We start from the raw sequence: 17,213 nt of genomic DNA, 5'->3' as shown, positions 1-17,213 counted from the left end.
CTGGACAAGCGAACGGTACGCCCGTTCAATTTCAATCGCCATAGCCTGAGAAATCTCCAGCGCTTCCAGCAGCAGCTTGTCTACAAAGTCCATCATCGACAATCCTTCCGCTCCTTCGGGAACATTACAAATCCTGATATTTTACTGTCGCGATCTTCCCTCCTCGTCAAGCAATTTACTTTCCTGTTGATTTAATATTTTTATCATCTTACTTAGTTTCTGTTCCACGTTTTGCACGCGATCTTCCATCTTCTCAGTTCAAGTCTCTGCCACCGCTATTGTCTCATTGACGTTGACAAGCTCTGACTTTATATCATTGAGTTGCTGCTTTATTTCTTTTTGGACTTCCCTTATCTCTACCAAAATCCTTATCATATTTGTTGCTTCGCCTGCACGAGGCTCAGCATCAGCCTCGCCGCCACGCACACATGTAGGAAAGCCACGTGCTGTACCTCTCTCTTCCACAGGCTCCGCAGTGATGCTTTTTTTTAATCTCCATTTTTTCTCCCCATTCTTGCCCCTCTTATCAATTCAGATATTTTTGAAAGATCTTATATTTGATGGATTAACGGGGCAAAATATGTGTTTTTCGGGAGGAGCTGTTGATTTAAGCCGCCATTCTGAACAATGACATCACCAGAACCTAGAAAATATTCTTAATGATCCTGTACTAGCACAAGCAGCAATCCAAGAAATATAAAAGTAATGACTTGGAGGATTGGGGAGGAAGGAACATAATGAAGTGCTGGAGTTATTATTCACTTCGAACATCGTATAGTTCTTCAAATCTGTATGTCTCAAGTAGTCTTTGGGGACATTTTATTCAAATTAAATGTTTACCTAAGGAAATATCAGCTTCACATATGTTTTTTTTAAAAAATGTCATTAGTAGCAGCATTCCACATATATGATTATTGATTATTTATATAGCAGTTGTTATATAAACTTCCTCTGTGGAGTTAAACCATCCATTCCAAACCTTGCACAAATTCGTGCAAAAGCATGGATTGCTTTTAAGCAAAAGCTTTTTGTATTTGGAAAGTCAACATTAACTGAAGACTTTTTTTTAAACTCAAGAACCTAATACCAATTACAGCAAAGAAACTGAAAATATTCTATCCTGTTACATGGTGTCAATCAGCAGAAACTGGAGAAGGGAAGGACCCTACTACCTCTGCTTGGATGTCCTACACTGTTACATAACTTTGCAATGTTTTTCAGAATTTTGAATACATTGAACTTTAGATCATAGTTTACTTTCCATTTTTCAGAAAAATCCAGCCTTTTGTGTATTGTTCTGGATTTCTAGCACCTGCAGAATCCCTTTTTATGATTTGCAAACATTTAATCACTTTCTGACAACTCCCACCATTACAATTTGGAGTTTTACAGCAACTTTCTCTTTGGATTCCTTATTCAACCTCTCTCCCCCCTTTTGCATCAGCAGAGAAAAGAAGAATTCACCCTCTTCCAGCAACTCAATTTTTGAGCTTGTTGCTAAGATAGTGGACAATCATGCAATTCCAAGTCTTTCCTTAAAAAAAAGCCGTTAAGGTTGAGAGGCACACATTGGAAATAGCCTACATGATAACTAATTGATTCTATCAACACAAGAATGGGCTGTGCATTTACAAATATTGCTTGCTTGGCAACATGCATAATTTTAATTGCTTTTATTTTTTTTAAAAGGTGCATCAAAAATATCCAAGATGCCAAGTACTTCTTGGGTGAAGCCTAAAACCACCAAACTTCAACTAGCAAACTTCTCCAAAAAAAAACCTGGATTCGTTGAAGGCCTTACAGCTTAATTAGTCCAGCATGCAAGTGGATTGACAAACTGACCAATCTAAAACAGTTGCTCATCTCTCTGCCTTCAGAAATTTTGGTCAGACTGCACTTGGAGTAGTGACAGCAGTTAAAAGATGTGTTGGCATTGGAGAGGGTCCAAAAGAGGTTCACAAGAATTATCCTAGGAATGAACGGGTTAATGTATGAGTGTTTGACAGCTCTAGACATGTACTCACTAGATTTAGAATAATGGAGGGAGGGGGTGAAATCTTATCGAAACCAATCAAATATTGACAGGCCTAGAGTGAATGTGAAAAGGATGTTTCCAATAATAGGACAGCCTAGGACCAGAGGACACAGCCAAGGTCATCCCTTTAGAAAAGAGATGAGAGATAATTTCTCTAGCCAGACGATGGTGAATCCGTGGAATTCATTACCACAGATGGCTGTGGAGGCAAAGTCATTAGATATATTTAAAGTGAAGTTTTATAGGTTCTTGATTAGCAAGGGTGTCAAAGGTTACAGGGAGAAAGCAGGAAAAGTGTTGAGAGGGATTTTTTTTTTAAATTAACCTTAATGGAATGGCGGAACAGATTCGAAGGGCCAAATCACCTAATTCCACTCCTATGTGTTACGCTGCTATGAGTTTTAATATTAAATGGTACATCAAAACATTGTTATACTTACACCTATGTGCTGTTAAGCTGCAAATCATAAATATCATCAAATCTGCCTGAAACTGAGTTAATTTCTACTATACCTCTCTGGATATAACTGCAAAGGCAAAATTACAGCATAAAGAAAAAAATGCTGGAATAATACTGTCAAGTAGATCTAATGATTTACTGCCAAGTTAAAAAAAATGAAAATCAAAAACTCAAAATTATAGTTACCTATTCAGTTGCAATAACTTCTGATCTCTTTCCAATGAAGATTTATGTGCATTACACTCCACGGATTCTGCACTGTAAGTGACACACACTTTCACAGAATGATAACCACATGCAAGGTAACTATATGGCCCTTCACGTCCAGGCGATCATCAGTTCTTTGGACAAACAACTGAACTCCATGGCCTCTAGTTCAAAATCCTTCCATTAATGGGAACATCTTCTATCTCAACTGCTCATTATTTCTAGATGGTGTCACATCTCCTCTCAACCTTCTCTACTTCAATGGGTACTTTTCCAAAATCACCAGTCTTTCATAATAATACTAATTCCTCAACCACATAACAATTCCAGTAGATCTTTCCCACACCCTTGCCACAAAATGATGGCCATATTACTCCACCAGCGGTCATATCAACGTTTAAAAACATAAGCAGAACTTGGACTATTTGGGTGAACAGCACATATTCTGCAGAAATATTTATAAAGCAGCTTTCACAACATTCTAAATTATTCCATAATCTATGGAGCACCTGAAGTGATTATAGACAGATATAGACACATTTTCATTAACCAATTTTCTTCCAGAAGGAAACAAAAACATTATTAAATAGCTAATTTAGGGCTTTGGCATTTTTCAAAGGAAGTGGTTGGTGACCTTCTGCATTCATTTCTTTCAAGTGTTTTCACATTCACTTGAAGACACAGAACAATTCAAAAGACTTCTCAATAAAAAAGCTTTCTGGGAAGTAAACTAAACAATCAAAATTATTCCAACAAATGAAATTGTCACAGAGTCACAAAAGACATTCTTCTCTTTTTTAATATTAATTGGGTTTTTTTTGCACTACTTCAGATTGCACTACGATTAGTGTCGCACACGAAATGCTGGTGGAATACAGCAGGCCAGGCAGCATCTATAGGAAGAAGTACAGTTGACATTCTCGGCCCGAAATGTCAACTGTACTTCTTTCTATAGATGCTGCCTGGCCTGCAGCACTCCACCAGCATTTTGAGTGTGTTGCTTGAGTTCCTGGCATCTGCAGATTTTCTCGTGTTTGCGTCTACAATTAGTATGCCGATTTGTGCTCTTTGTACAGATTGAGCACGCATTATCCAAAATTCCAACAACCTCTGCAATCCCAAATTTTAATCAGCACTGACATGACAATACAATTGCAAAATTCCACAAGGCGTTGGGAAGGTTCTCAGGTCTTTGTGCACCACAGGCAGTTCTGAAAAGTGAACTCATTTATGTAACAAACAAACATTACCAAAACACAGAAAAACCTCATAAAATGAAAAAGTGAAGATATCAAGTACTGAAAGAATGGATTCATCAGCATTAGTGAACATATGCCACTTAAGGGTATGCTGATCATGATACAAGCAAAGATCCATAATAACACTAGTTGCAGATATTTAAGAAAAAGCACTGCATTAAAATCTGTGATGGTGATGAAGCTCTGCTGATTACAAAGAGATCAACAGAGAAATTCACTGATGTGTTTGCCAAGATCGTCGCTCATGAAAATCTAACGTGATGAATGGCTGCATCAATATATACTGTATGTGTGATGAATAAGTGTAAGACAAAGACTGCTTACTAGTTGCGCACACACAAATTCAGAGTCAGGATTGATGGTGATGCCAAACAGCTACTGGCCGGCCACCTGGGTGGCTGAGGTAGTGATAGTTTATCTTTCTGGTGGTTCAATGTCCACATTATTGTTGCATGCACAAAATTTGTAAAAAAAACATTATATAAAACACCACTTCTTCCTGTCGTAGTTGCTGTGGAACAGATGACTGTTTGAAATCGATGGTGGATCTTAAATCAATCGCAGAGCTGGAACCCGATAATAGACACTGTCCAAGGCGATCGTTGCAACACCAACAGTTTGTAGGAGACTCAATTCCATCATGCCAGACTGTGTCCCAGCTGCAGACTATTCACTCTGAGCACTTCAAACCAGTTATACACACGCTGTATATGTTATGTAAATGGATTTTGTTTAGACTTGGGTCCCAACCAAAGGTATCTCAGTATATAGATCTAAATATTCCAAAATCAGCAAAAAAAAATCCAAAATCTAAAACACTACCAGCCCCAAGCAAACCAGATAAGGGGAGCGCAACCTGTATTTTGGTTGTATTTATTATTGCAATGTATATTGTTTACTCTGAGCATCATACAAAGGAATTTCATTGCACCCCAATGTATATAACAATAAAGTATTCTAACTTAAAATTCAATAACCACTTTACTCTCTGCATGGCTTATCATTTACAGCAACAATTTTAATATTTTAAATGGCATTTACTTTTATACTCAGCATTCTAAATTATTCAAAAATTCTTGAAATAAATGATTTTTTTAAAAAGAAATCGGGTAACAAAAATCAGTGAGAAAAAACAAGTAGGAAGCACATCTGATAGACCACTTTGCTCTGTAACTTACGCAAGAGCAAAATAACCTTCCCACAAAAGATAACCACCTTTCATTCAGTCCAAGAACGTGACATTCCTCCACTATGCATTAATTCCAAGAAATTATCACTTTTGCACAACATTGCATAAAGGTAAAACTACTTTCTTTCATGAACTTTTCAACAAGTTCCAAAGGCAATTATGCATTTGTTCCAGCTTCTGTCTCCAAGAATTATCAGCCAAGAATCTAATAGGATCTATCCTCCAAACCAAATAAATGTATAGTGGTCAATATGCCATTCCCTGGTCTCCACATGGAAATCAGTCTGGTTTCTCTCTGCAAGAAAGGAAAAAAAATATGAAAGAATAGCTGTTAACCCATCACAAAGGGATCGTATGTATCAACAAAACAATTCTGGGACTGAAATTTGGAAAAAATGTGCCTTTTCTATGGAAACTAAAAAAATCATAACTATATTCATGAAAAGGAAGGGAGCTATGGTATAACAACAAACATTATATTTGTGGTTACAAATTATACTCTAGGTTCAGGCTATCCATGTGACTCTCAAAACTTACTAACCTTGATAACACTGGACAACAAAGATTTTGCTTCCTGAATACCTTTAGGTGTATCTTATGAATTCTGGGCGACTGATCATGAAAATCACCATGAAATTTCCCTATCACACACCATTTCTTAAATAAACTTATGTTTACTATTTCAATTCATAATTCAAGTCAATTAAAATGTTGCCTACAATGTAAGCTGGAAAGTTTCCTATCTTGTCCAGGCACGCTTGGGCATGCTTAGGCGACTACTGTATGGCAGGACAGGCTTTAGTAATAATTATTGGGTTCAGGACTGTAAGGATGGAATTTGCTATCACTAGGCACAAAAATTTCTATGAAGGATTTTGATATTTGAGACAGATGCTTCCCAGAATAACTGATGCCAAGATTAAGGAAAGCATTTTTGTTGGTCCACAAATCAAACAGGTCATCAATGACAGGCAACCTGAAGAATTCAAGGAAGTTGTTGAAATTTTTCTCGGCATCTACAAAGCACCAAACTACATGCAGCTGGTTGAAAGAATGCTTCAAGCATATAAAACCATGAAATGCAACATGTCACTAAAGATTCATTTTCTGCATTCCCATTTAGAGTTCCTCCATGCAAATCTTGGTGCTGTTAGTGACGAGCAGAGTGAAAGGTTTCACCAGGACATTGCGGTCATGGAGAAGAGATACCAGGGCAACTGTCACTCCAGAGGAGGATTCCTCAGTCACTCTAGGAAGTGGACCACCGCGAGTTAGCTTTTTCTGTGCGCTACCGCCGGCTTTCAGGACAGGTGGATGCCAACAACAGCCACAAAGCGATGCTAGACTGCACATAAGGTGATGGACGGGAAATAATAAAGTAGTGGTGGGGTTAGTGGGTTAAGGTGTTGATCATCAGTCATACTGCTTGAGAAAACTAACCGTTTTAAGTTCAGTGTGGATGCTATATCGCCTCTTCCCTGATGGAAGTGGGACAAACAGTCCATGAGCAAGGTACACAGGATCCCTCATGATGTTACCGCCCTTTTCCAGTACCTTTCTATATACAAGTCCCTGATGGCACATAGGCTGGTGCCAGTGATGCGCTGGGCAGTTTTGATGACCTGTTGTAAAGCTTTTCTGTCCGCCGCAGCGCAGTTTCTGTACCAAGCAGTGATGCAGCTCGTTAGGATGCTCTCTGCTTTGCATCTGTAAAACGACTTGAGTATTACCTAGCTCTCTTCGGCCTCCTCAGAAAGACACATTGGTGTGCTTTCTTGACCATGTAGAATGTGTTCTGGGACCATGAGAGGTTGAGTATGATGTGCACTCCCAGGAGTTTGAAACTGCTAGCAGATTCCACTGCTGTACCTCTGACGTGAAGGGGAGTGTGTAGTGTGAATTTTCCTGAAGTTGATAACCATCTCCTTTGTCTTACTGACATTAAGAGGCCTGCCATCAGGCCTCGAGCTCCTCCATCTCATCTCTGTAGGTTACCTCTTCGTTGTCAGTGATGAGCTATAGCACGGTAGTGTCACTGGCAAACTTGACACAGCGCTTGCTTGGTTATTTGGCTGTGAATTCACTTGTGAGCAGAGTGTACAGCAATGGATTCAATACACATCCCTGGAGGGCACCCATTTTTAGGATGATGAGGAGGTAGAAGCAGTTGTGTATCTTGACTATCTGAGGACTGTTCATTGTGAAATTCAACACCCAGTTGCACCGTGGTGCACTTATGTCGAAGAAATTGGAGCATGTTCACGAAGGTCTGTGGGACAGTGGTGTTGAATGCTGAACTGAAATCCAGAAACAACATTCTCGCAGAAGTGTTCTTGTTTTCAAGGTGCATCAGGGCTAGGTGCACTACAGATGCTATGGCATTTGTTGTAGAGCATAGAAACATAGAAAATAGATGCAGGAGTAGGCTATTCGGCCCTTCAAGCCTGCACTGCCATTCAGTATGATCATGGCTGATCATCCAACTCAGAACCCTGTACCTGCCTTCTCTCCATACCCCCTGATCCCTTTAGCCATAAGGGCCATATCTAACTCCTTCTTAAATATAGCCAATGAACTGGCCTCAACTGTTTCCTGTGGCAGAGAATTCCACAGATTCACCACTCTGTGTGAAGAAGTTTTTCCTAAACTCGGTCCTAAAAGGCTTCCCCTTTATCCTCAAACTGTAAGCGGATCTGACAGTAAGCATATTGGTGAGTGTCCAACGTGGCAGCAATGGAGTTTCCTCCATTCAAATAACCATGCACCACAACAGTGGTGTGCAGAAGAACATCTCGGAACCCGTAACACATCGAACCTTAAAGTGAACGGGGTTCCGCAGCAGAAGACAATGAACATACAAGGGACTCGGAGAACGGAGCAAAGTCAAGATAGCGCTAAATGGTGATTCCTTTGCTTGCTTCTTTGGAAACAGCTCTATTTCTATCTTTCATATCTCTTTTCTTTTTCCTTTTCAAGGTTCTTTTGAAGACCCTGACCTGGAGTTACACTCTGACTTCGGTTCTTTGCAGAATGGGATCTGCTCACAGGGCCTCACGACTAACAGCTTTTTGATATCCCAAGGATACAGCCTGGAAGACCAGCGTGCTTTCATGGTGCCAGATTTTTGTGGCTCTGGAGATGGGCTGATTCAAGGCCAGTGCCCCTGACTGAGGCGTCACAGGAGAACACAGGTTAGTTGCCGGCTGAGTGTCCAGGGACCTGAGCCTTTCCAGGACCAGTTCTCTGGGCACAGAGCTCAGAAAAGGCAACGCAACAGACGAGTTGTTTGTTATGTCTCCCCTCTTGCTGTGAAATGGAGACACCTCTTCTTCCCTTGTTAGGGAGACAGAGGCTGTGGTATGTCAAGTGAACGAGTAGTCTTTAGGATACTGCAAGTCTGTGTCTTTATTGATGCTTTGCTGCACGCTTGAGTGCTCGGTGGAGGGCGCTGATGCTTTTTTGCTGGTGGGGGGGTATTGCCTTGTTGCTGGTTGTGTGTGGGAGGTGGGAGCTGGGGGTGAGAGGCTTTGAGGTTCTAACACTTAAATGTCATCCATTCTTTGGGGCACTCCTCTGTTTTTGTGGATGTTTGCAAGAAGAATATCAGGATGTATATTGTATACGTTTCTCTGACATTAAATGTACCTATTGAATCTATTGAATTGATTGAACAAATACTCAGTGGCCACCTTATTAAGTACAGGAGGTACCTAATAAAGTGACCCCGAAATGTAGATGACCAAGAAGCAAAGTTGAAAATAAAAACTTAATAAAAATGGTAAGCAGCATCCGGGGGGGGGGGGGGAAATGTCAATTACCTTTGACATACACTTTTTAAAAATACTACTTTGGGGACACTCAACAAACATTCTAAGGCTCCAAGTGATACCTTCCTATCTATTTAACAGTGCTATCAATGCAGATTTTTACTGGCATTCCACAAAATAAACAGCATTTATGCAAATCATTACAGCATGTTTATTTTGCAGACTATCCCTAGATTTCCAAAGATTTCTCATGTTTCAGAGACCATATTTTGTGAATCTATATGCAGTGTTTTCCATCTGATAATCTATGAGTCACAAGATGAAAAAAATCTATCACAGCATTTCTTACATCATACCATTGAACATGTACGTTGCTGATTGACAAATATACTGCCTATCCACATATGCTCTTGAGAAACTAGTAGAGTGAATTACCTACTTGAACTTTTGACTACTCATAGTGGAAGTACGATGTTTAAAATACATTAGACAGGTACATGAATAGAAAAAGATTTAGAGACTGAAATAGGCTAAACAATATCAAATGACACCAGCCTGGTTAGACACCTTTGTCATACACAAGTTGAGCCCAAGGGCCCATTTCTCTTACTGTAGGAAAGATATTACTGGATTTTTGACAAGGAATGGTGGCATATTACCTAATCAGGATAGAGTGCAATTTTGAGGCATTTTTGCTCAAACTGCAGAAGCCATTACCTTGCTATTAAAAAGATCACAAAGTTGCTCCAGTGTGCAGGTTTTAGATATTAAATTTAATTAATTAGTGGGAATTGCTGGCAAAAGAATCAGCATTTATTAGTTAGAATACTTTGATGAAAATACTCGTGGACTATTTTTGGGATTTGGAATTCCATTATTTCCACCTAGCAATAATGAAAGAAGAGAATTTCTCAATGAATATATTTGTAACTGCTTCTGCTTTGCCTTTTGCATGCATCTTGGGCTCTGCTACTTACTTCATCAATTGCCCATACATGACATAGCATGGCAGGACCAGAGAGCTATCCACCTGCCAAAAGTAGGATTATTCATCTGCAGCATGTGCTACTTCCACCGTTTTGCAGACATTGAAGCATCAAGTTGCTTATTTTTATGGAGCAATGTGTTCTTCAGGTACATGTGTTCTTCCCATACTCTTCTGCACTTATACATTAACTTTGACAGAACAGGTAAAATGAGGAATGAATCAAGTCATCAGCATACCAATTATGACGGCATTACACAATTTGTCTTTATGGTTAGTCAGACTACTACCGTCCAATTTCTCTGCCTATTAATCCTAAAGGTCAATGTTATTAAAACTGAATAGTCCATCCACTGCAGACCAGCAATATACTATCATCAGCAGAACAGCAATAGTCTTTCAACTGATTAAACAATCTGTACTACCCTTTTAAGCTGCAATAATACATTGGGCCACAGCTATTATAAATTTTCCATTCAATCTAGTAATTGTGCATTTACAATAGTTCTTAGCTTCAAAGGGATTTGAGGCAGTCAAAACGTCCTGAAGTAAAGCAGAATTTACAATACATTTTAATTTATTCTGAACATGAACGTTACCAAAAATAACGAGTTTTAGGAATTTTTAAAAAATCTTTCCTGAGTATTAATTTGAAGATCATCTTGCTGCAAATGACGATTTCTAATGAATGTGTTGTTATACTTACAAAAAGTTGCTTGAGTTATATCTCCCTCTAGAAATCTGCAGCTTGATGAGTTTAGTATTCAGAGACCCAAAGCAAACAGCATCTTACAGACATAATATCCTGGTTGGTTGCACATAAAAAAAATCTGCCTCCAGGATCCATTAATAAGTTCTACAAAAGTTCTGATGACAGGTCATTCTGAAACTGTGGTGACTCTGCTTTAGCTCTCCAGAGATACCGAAAGGAAGCGGTACCAGCATCTCACTTATTATATGATTCAGTGGTGCAAAGATGTAAGTTAACTTGTCATAAAGTATTTCTCTTCTTCTTCTGAATAGGCAAGCAGTAGAGTTTGAATATCCACTTTTCCAAAAATCCTACTTGACATCAATAATCCATAAAATACAAAACTGAGGAAACAATATGAAAATATGACAATGCTTGTGTCTTAGAAAAGTTTAGCATCTAATACTGATAGCTTTCCAAACCTACCTATAATACAAGAGAAAATAATTGATCAGCTACATACATCAATAAAAACAAGTACAGTTGCAAGGGTTTGTGAACCTCAGCAATTACCTGGTTTTCTGCATTACTCATAAAATATGCTCTGAACTTCGTCTAAGAAACAATAAACAGACAAACACAATCTGCCTAAATTAATAACACACAAACAGTTGTACTTCTCATCAATAATGAGTACACCATTTAAACAGTCTAGGTTGAAAAAAATGTGAACCTCTAGGGCAATGTTTCTACGAAAACTATTTGGAGACAGGTGATGAGATTGGAGGTGTGGGTTGTAAAGCTGCCTCGCCCCATAAAAACAAGACACACAAAGTCAGGTTACTGACAGAGGCTGCTCTTCTCAAAAAAGATCTGTTTATGTGCACCATGTCTCAAGCAAAAGAACTTTCAGAAAGCCTTAGAAGAAGAATTGTAGAGATGCATGAAGCTAGTAAAGGCTACAAATACATTTCTAAAGACCTGAGTGTTCATCAGTTGACAATAAGGATAATTGTCTACAAATGGAGGAAATTCAGTACCATCACTACTCTGCTTTGGGGCAGGTGTCCTGCAAAGATCACATCAAGAGCACAACATGCAATACTGAATGAAGTCAAGAAGAACCCAAGGATAACACCAAAAGACCTCCAGAACTTGCTAAAGTCTCTGTTCATATATCCACTATAAGAAAAACACTTAACAAGAAGGGTGTTCATGGAAGGGCACCATGGGGGAAACCACTGCTCTCCAAAAAAACATTACTGCACATTTCAAGTTTACAAAGGACTTCCCATATGTTCCACAACACTTCTGGGATAATGTTCTGTGGACAGATGAGACAAAAGTTGAACGTTTTGACAGAAATGCAGTGTCATGTTTAGAGGAAAAAGCTCACCAGCACCAAAGCCTCATCCCAGCTGTGAAGCATGGTGGAAAGCGCATCATGGTTTGGAGCTGCTTTGCTGATTCAGGGACTAGATAGCTTGCAATCATAGAGGGAACAATTAATTCAAAAATGTATCACGACATTTTACATGAGAATGTCAGGGTGGCGGTCCACCACCTGAAGCTTAATTGAAATTGGATGATGCAACAAGACAATGATTTGAAACATAAAAGTGAATCAACAGACTGGTTTAAGAAGATAAATCATGTTTTTGAATAGCCAAGTTAGAGTCCAGACCTAAACCCAATTAAGCTGCTGTGGCATGACCTGAAGAGGGCTGTTCAAGCAAGGAATCGTGGAAATATTGATGAATGGAAACAGCTTTGTATGGAGGAATTATCTAAAATTTCTCCTTACCATTGTGCAAGCTCAATCAGCAGCTACAGGAAACATTTGGTGGAGGTTGCTGCTGCTAAAAGGAGGTTCCACCAGTTATTACATATAAGGATTCACATACTTCTTCCAGTCTGTACTGTGAATGATTTCATAAAGTGTTCAATAAAGTCATGAAAAGGACAAATGTTTGTGTGTTATTAGTTTGGGCAGATTGCGTGTCTATTATTGTGACTTAGATGAAGATTAGACCACATTTTATGAGTAACATGCAAAAAAAACAGGTAATTGCAAAGGGCTCACAAACTTTTTCTTGCAACTGTATTAAAAAAATGCAGAATCCCCATTTTCCATTACTTCCTACTATGAGACAGGCTTCTATTTACAACTGCCTCCACAGCCACAGGAGTTTACAAAATCTAGTCACATTGGCCCACTCTCCAGAGGGGAAAAAAGCTTAAGAAACTGGCGTGAAGAGTCAGAAATAGAGATTAAAATTTAAAATGTCATAATCAAGCTTAAGGCAACAGATAATTCAATGTAAAAATAAATGTACTAATGTATCTGTATTTAAATTCCACAAGTATTGGGAGACTTGTCAAACTAGAGGTCAGAGTTATGACAAAGGTTGACAGCCCTCCAGGATTATTTCCCTGTGATGAAGGTGCAAATGGCTTTAAACTACAAAGACAGTTTTTAAATTTTTAGATAGTAACAACACTGTTCTTGCACCGCTGTTCTACAAGAATACAAATACATCAAACAAGTAATACACTGAATTTACAGGTGTTCTTTCAGGTGCCCTCAAAATACAACATAAATGCAGCTCCTCTCTGTGCACAAATTCTAATGGTGAAAGACTTTATTCAATTACCAATAATAAGTTGCAAGTGTTAACTTGAGAACAAGTTCATAAATAACTCTAATGTATTAAATCATTAAAGCATGATCTAATTGAAGTGTTTAAAATAACGAGTAGTTATAAGGTAGATAATGAGAAACTATTTCCTCTGGTTGGAGAATCCAGTAACAGAAAGTGCAACCATCTGAGAGCTAGGTCTTTCAGAGCTGGTATTAGGAAACATTCCTTCAGAGTGGTAGAACCCCAGAGATCATTCTATTCAAATATGAAGTCCAGGAGTCAATTGAGATGCATAGTTTGGAAGCAGTAAGGAAAAAGTGTATTCCAAAACCAGTACAGCCATGAATGCTGGAACTGATCCAAGGAACTGAATATTCTAATCACGAGAAAGGGTCGCTAACCCAAAAAATTGACTGGCTTCTTCTTTGACAGATGCTGCTACCAGATTTTGCATTTTAATGCCTTTTGTTGATTGAAGGTTTTTTTAAAACTATAAGGAGCGCATATAAGAAGTACCAAGTAATGTCATTAATCAAGATTGCCTGAAAATCATCTAATCATATCAGCAATCCCCAGGTTACAAAAGGGTCCCATTCCAGTGAACTGATTGTAACTCAAATTTTCTTAAGTTGAAATTGAACAAAAACAGGTGTGAGGCAATGATCAAAGAAGCAGGTGTGATGAGAGAGTAAGCACACACAGGAAGAATGTGGCCACCATACTCAGAAACTAAGTGAGCTCAGCATTCCCAGTTCCGCACACTTCAGCCCCCGCCCAATCACCGTGGCTCAGGGAGTGAGGAATGAAAAGACGACGCGCAGAAATGCTGTTTCCCCACCCTACACATACACGCTACCTCCAGCGACTGGCAGATCACAACTTACGTAGATCTCCCAACAGCCATCACACAGCTCAAACTAATTCACACCAAAATTATCACCTCCAGCTATCCATCACGGTCTTCAATTTTACAATACAAGCTGCAGTTAGGCCACAACCATACTGATCAACTCAAATCACTTGATTCACCTCACACTCATTTATGAAGCTCTCCAACGAAGTTAAGAAACCCTCATTATTTCAAAAATGGTTCACAAAATCTTCTAAATCTCTTTATTGATATTGAAAATCCATGTTAACCAGTGTATATGCACAAGGGTGTCCATAAGTCAGGCATTTGTAACCCAGGGTTGGCCTGTATTACACAAGCAGGCATGGGTCCATCTGTGTCCACAAAGTTCGAAGTAAAATTTATCATAGTACATACATGTCACCACATACAACCCTGAGATTCTTTTTCTGCAGGCATACTTAGCAAATCTATAAAACAGTAACTATAAACATCAGAAACTATAAACTGTAAACAAACTGTGCAAATGCAGATATAAATAAATAGCAATAAATATCGAGCATGAAATAACAAAATAACTAAGACCTTAAATGAGTGCAGCTACCCTCTTGTTTAAGAGCCTGATGGTTTAGGATGGCTGTAGGTTTTTCCTCTCAAAGGCATTGGTTTTCCAGACCAGGTTGTAATGCAGTTAGTCAGTATACTTTCCACCACACATCTATATTTTACACAAAAGAATAAATGCAACATAAGATTAAACCATTCAGTTCAAAAGATCAATGTAATGCCAACTCTTTACTCAATGTGTCATTCACCTGTACAGACTCGAAATCCCTTCTTGCTGGTGTTTCTAAAAACGCAAACACGAGGAAATCTGCAGATGCTGGAATTTCAAGCAATGCACATAAAAATTGCTGGTGAACGCAGCAGGCCAGACAGCATCTCTAGGAAGAGGTACAGTCGACGTTTCAGGCCAAGACCCTTCATCAGGACTAACTGAAAGAAGAGACAATAAGAGATTTGAAAGTGGGGGGGGGGGGGATCCGAAATGATAGGAGAAGACAGGAGGGGGAGGAATGGAGCTAAGAGCTGGAAAGTTGATTGGCAAAAGGGATATGAGAGGATCATGGGACGGGAGGCCTAGGGAGAAAGAAAGGGGAAGAGGGGAAGCCCAGAGAATGGGCAAGGGGTATAGTGAGAGGGACAGAGGGAGAAAAAGGAGAGGGTAGGTGTTCAGCGAAACAGTCTCCCAGCCTGCATCGGGTCTCGTCAATATATAGAAGGCCGCATTGGGAGCACCGGACGCAGTATATCACCCTAGTCGACTCACAGGTGAAGTGTCACCTCACCTGGAAAGACTGTCTGGGGCCCTGAACCGTGGTGAGGGAGGAAGTGTAAGGGCATGTGTAGCACTTGTTACGCTTACAAGGATAAGTGCCGGGAGGCGATCTTTCACTGAACATCAATAAGATCAAGGAAATGACTGCGTACTTCAGGAAAAGGATGTCGAGGGAACACACACCAGTCCTCACTGAGGGATCAGCAATGGAAAGAGTGAAGCTGTTTCAAGTTTCTGACTGTCAACATCTCTGAAGATCTATTCTGGGCTCAACATATGGATGCAATTACAAAGAAGACATTACTGCGGCTGCATTTCATTAGGAGTTTAAGGAGACCTGGTATGTTAACAACGACTTGCGCAAATTTCTGCACATGTACCGTGTAGAGCATTCAAACAGGTTGCATCGCCATCTAGTAAGGAGGGGCAGCCGTACAGGATCAGAAAAAGCTGTAGAAACCAGCCAGCTCCAACATGGACACTAGCCTCCCCAGCATCGAGCACAGCTTTCAAAAGCAATGCCTCAAAAAGTTTGCATCCATCATTTAAGGACCTCTATAATACAGAGCATGCTCTTTTCTCATTGCTATGCACAAGGAGGTAAAGCAGGAGCCTGAAGACACGTACTCAACGTTTTTGGAACCGCTTCCTCCCCTCTGCCATCATATTTCTAAATGGACGATGAACCAACCCATGGACACTACCTCATTTATTTTGCTCTCTTTTTGGACTACTTATTTATTTAAAAATATATTTCTTATTGTAATTTTTTTTATTATTACAGTACTGCAAAAGTCTTAGGCACCCTAGATTTTTTGTATAAATTCTATTTTAGGTGTTTTTATTTTGTTTTCTGCATTAGTGGGTGATTAGGAAAGAACAAATTTTAGATTTCCAAATATTCTTTTTCCAAAAAATTAAATATTGCAGAAAAGTTACTTGATTTCATTAAAGTAACATATTAAATAATAGACCACTTTTCAAATAAGAACTTGATTACTTAGTAAGTATATAGTCCAGTGCATGAGTAAACAAAGATAACAAACAGGATGTTAATGATCAATAACATGAGTTGAATGAACTAAACTGATTAAGTGAAACAGAAACGAGTGTAGAAAGAATCAAACTGGGCCATTCCTCCAAGTGGAAACAAAACAAAGGGGTTCACCTACACACAAAATAACAAGCCTGGGACGCTAAACAATGGTAGCAAATTCTCTGGACCAACGAGACAAAATTTAATACTTTTGTCTCAAACAGGAAGCAATTTGTCCACAGAAGAGCTGGAGAGCACTACATGGATGAGTATCCGCAGCCAAGCAGGGCAGATGTTCCTTGCAGGTTTGGAGCTGCATTTCTGAAAATAGAGTTGGTGATCTGGTCAGAATTAATGGAATCCTCAATACTGAGAAGTAAAAGCAGATTCTCATCCATCAGGCAATGCCTTCAGGGAGGCGTCTGACTGGTCCTGACTTCATTCTGCTGCAGGAGACAATGATCTCAAACACACGGCCAAGGTCATAAAGAACTACCTCCAACAAAAAAAAGACAGTTCTGCAACAGGTAGTTATGACCTCCAACAGAGCCCTGATCTCAACATCATCGAACCTGTCTGGTATTACCTGGAGAGACAGAAGCAAGTGAGACCAAAGTTCTTTCACAACTTCTCAGTAAATAAAGCAGTCCACGTGTGCATGAAGCAAGACCTGGTCAACTTCAGCGCTGATCTGGCAAATAACATTTGTGTCAGTAAAGTGCCAAACAATGTCCGTCTCCAGCAAGAGAATGT

General features: G+C 39.4%; 1 protein-coding gene across 7 annotated transcripts in view; it reads right to left on the bottom strand.

Annotated features, from left to right (window-relative positions):
- Nucleotides 1–17,213, bottom strand: part of LOC134342449 (serine/threonine-protein kinase MRCK alpha-like) — a 623,460-nt gene that overhangs the window by 576,802 nt on the left and 29,445 nt on the right. Inside the window, exon 1 of one of the 7 annotated variants that reach the window (XM_063040589.1) lies at nt 14,671–14,785. The exons of the other annotated variants lie outside the window; for them this stretch is intronic. The gene's annotated coding sequence lies outside the window, so the exon portion shown is untranslated. Of the gene's footprint in view, nt 1–14,670; nt 14,786–17,213 lie in introns of those variants that run through there. 7 annotated transcript variants of the gene reach the window in all.

Source organism: Mobula hypostoma, chromosome 2 (assembly GCF_963921235.1).
Source record: "Mobula hypostoma chromosome 2, sMobHyp1.1, whole genome shotgun sequence".
Classification (NCBI taxonomy): Eukaryota; Metazoa; Chordata; class Chondrichthyes; order Myliobatiformes; family Myliobatidae; genus Mobula; species Mobula hypostoma.
This window is presented reverse-complemented; position numbering and strand designations above follow the sequence as displayed.